The sequence below is a fragment of the Arachis ipaensis genome, chromosome B8 (assembly GCF_059453495.1).
Source record: "Arachis ipaensis isolate K30076 ecotype BB chromosome B8, ASM5945349v1, whole genome shotgun sequence".
Lineage (NCBI taxonomy): Eukaryota > Viridiplantae > Streptophyta > Magnoliopsida > Fabales > Fabaceae > Arachis > Arachis ipaensis.
Window position 1 is genome coordinate 101,436,804 of NC_142443.1, and position 3,445 is coordinate 101,440,248.

General features: G+C 41.6%; 1 pseudogene; it reads left to right on the forward strand.

Moving 5' to 3' along the window:
• The first annotated feature begins 251 nt into the window (after positions 1-251).
• Positions 252-2,989, forward strand: LOC148549029 (uncharacterized; annotated as a pseudogene).
• Positions 2,990-3,445: the final 456 nt, after the last annotated feature.

Genomic DNA, 3,445 nt, shown 5'->3' on the forward strand with positions numbered 1-3,445 from the left:
CGATTGACAATTCTCAAATTGGAAGTTAACTAGATTGAGCATTTTTCTTGCTTTGTTAATTCAGTTCAAGTTACTTGTTGAATTTTTAATTTCTGCACTCTGTTACATGCTTTCTTTCTTTATGCCTTTAAATTCAAGCAACTAACTCACTGACTCACTAACTATTTGAATTAATTCCTCAACTACTCTAACCATACTCTTCCATTAACCAAGAGTATTTCACTTGTTTGTTGCCTGTGCTGTGTTCTTGTATGACAGGTAGGAGAGAAGAGACATCAACCCCTCCATATACTGAACCAGAGAGGACCCTTCATAGACTTAGAAGGGAAGCAAGAGGGAAGAGAGTACTGAGAGAAGAGGAATCTGAAGGAGAATCTGAGGACAATTTTGAGGAAGCTCTAGATCTCAACATGGATAGAGAAGTTCACAACCATGAGAGAGCTGATGGAAACAATGCCATTCCCGAGAGGAGGGTTCTTAGTTCATACATAAACCCAACCTCTGGGAATTGTGGTAGCAGCATTCAGAAACCAACCATTCAGGCCAACAATTTTGAACTCAAACCACAGCTAATATCACTTGTGGAGAATCATTGTTCATTTGGTGGGAGTGCTAATGAAGATCCAAACCAACATCTCACAAAATTCCTGAGAATTTGCGACACTGTGAAGTCCAATGGAGTCCAGGAAGATGCCTATAAACTGCTTTTGTTCCCATTTTCACTTAGGGACAAGGCAGCTAAGTGGCTGGAATCATTCCCAAGGGGGAGCCTAACAACATGGGACGAGGTGGAAAGCAAGTTTCTGGCACGTTTCTACCCCCCACAAAAGGTCAATAGGCTTCGATCTGAGGTGCAATTGCACCAGACATGTTCCATGACTGGGTGCAATTGCACATTTTCTATGATGGACTTTCTTACGAATCAAGGAAGGCTGTAGACCATTCATCAGGAGGTTCATTGAACAGGAAAAAGACTGTGGAAGAAGCCATTGAAGTGATTGAGACAGTGGCTGAGAATGAGTACTACTATGCTTCAGAGAGACACAACACTAAAGGAGTCATGGAGCTGAACCATGTTGATACAATTTTAGCCCAAAACAAGGTGTTTGCCAAGCAACTAGCAGAGCTCACCAGGAAATTAGAAACAAAGCAAGTGGCTGCAATACACACACAAGATCAAGAGGAAGCAAGCACTGAAGGAGGTGATTGGGAAGAGGCCAATTATGTAGGAAATCAACAAAGGCAATCATATGATCCACATTCCAACACTTACAATCCAGGATGGAAAAACCACCCAAACTTTGGGTGGGGGAACCAACAAACCCAACCACAAAACCACAAACCTTACAACCACAACCAACATAACAATTCCACATACCAAAACTCCAACCAAAGATCATACCAAGCCACACAAAACACTTACTCCCAACCATCATATCATGGCCAAAATAATCAACCTACCCAACCTAATCCGAACCAACAATTTCAAGATCAATTAAACAGGATAGAAGGAGTGCTTGCAAACATGAGTCAGGACATAAGTGAGTTGAAAAACTTTAGGGATGATGTGAGATCTACCTTAAGGAACCATGGTGAAAAACTCAAGAGGATGGAGTCTCAAGTAGGAGAGCTATCTCAACAGGCCCCCAAGTCAACTGCAGTGTTCCCTAGTGACACAGAAAAGAATCCAAAAGGGGAACAAAAGAGAGTGAGATGGGAAGAATGCAAGGCCATCACCACATTGAAGGAAGTCTCAGAAGAAGAAGGAATCAGACCCTCAGAGCAGGAGCCAGAAATCTTGAAGGAAGGTGTGGAAGAAGCTAAGCAGGAAGGTGAAACTGAACAAGCCAAGGAACTGCAAACAGGCATGCTGGAAATATACCAACCAAAAGCACCATTTCCTCAGAGGTTAGGAGGAGGTGAAAAAGGGAAAACCTATTCAAGGTTTTTAGAGACATTTAAGTCTCTCCATATCAATATTCCCTTCCTTGAGATCCTCCAGCAGATGCCTACACATATCAAGTATTTAAAGGAATTGCTGAGCAAGAAAAGAGTTTTGAAGGGAGGACAAACTGTAATAATGAACAAAGAATGCAGTGCCCTCATCAAGAAGGACATAGTCTCTAAGAAAACAGACCCAGGAAGTTTTCATATACCCTGCATCATAGGGGAAACAAAAATTGACAGAGGATTCTGTGATCTAGGAGCTAGCATAAATGTGATGCCTCTAACTCTTATGAAGAGGCTACAACTGAATGAGGTGAGATCCACTGATGTAATCATACAACTGGCTGACAAAACTCAGAAGCAAGCTGAAGGGGTAGTTGAGAATGTGCTGGTGAAAGTGGGAGATTATTACTTCCCCACAGACTTTGTCATTTTGGACATGGAGGAAAGCTACTTACACCCTATCATTCTGGGCAGGCCATTTCTAGCCACTACTAGAGCGCTCATAGATGTAGAACAAGGAGAGCTAATTCTGAGAATACATGATGAACAGCTCATTTTCAAAGTTTTCAAACCTGCATCTGAGCCTGAACCAGAACCTGAAAAGCCTAAGGATGATAGTAGTCATCTGTGTTTGGAGGAAAGTAATCCAGCAGCTGAAACTCTGAAACGGTCCTTGGAAGGCAAACAAGAATTGCAAGAGTTAAAGCCACAAGAATCAATAGAAACAGATCAGAAGGATCCTCCTGGCATAAGGGTCAATGAAGAAATCCTCAAGAGAAAGGGAAGAATTGTAAAGAAATTGCCAAGAGGGTGGAGAAACAAGAAAATTCCCATTGAAGGTTTCTCTCCGGGAGATAAAGTGATATCAAGTCATTATCTGCCAATTCCACCTGGCCTCAAAACCATTCCTTCCCAGCTCCCTCAAGTGTTCACAATCAGGAAAGTTCTTTCTATGGAACATTTAGAAGTCATGAAGGAATCAAATGGGGACGTTTTCATAGTGAGAGGAGAAGACATCAAGCACTACAATCCACCCTAACAAGGGACAACCGTCAAGCTAGTGACGTTAAAGAAGCGCTTGTTGGGAGGCAACCCAACCTGAGGTAATACCCCTTTACTGTTTCTTTTATTTGTTTCAATAAAAAGGGTGAAGTAGTTTCTGTGCATTGCAAAGAATTAAGTTTGGTGTTTCACACCAAACAATGAATTCGTGGATCAATAATTCAAAGGGGAATGTGTGACTCTAAGTTTGGTGTTCCACCATAAAGATCAACTGAACACAACAACCTTTGAATTATATGAAAGGAACAACCATTCTAAGCAATCACAGAAATGCTTAAAATCCTTAGCAGCAACTTCATTCCAAGGAGAACTCAAGGATTCAAAGAACAGAGAAGTAAGTAGGAGACTAAGTTTGGTGTTCACACACCAACTTAAGACTCAGACACTTGCCCATACATAGTTGAGCTAACCACTCAAGTGCTTGAGAAGCAAG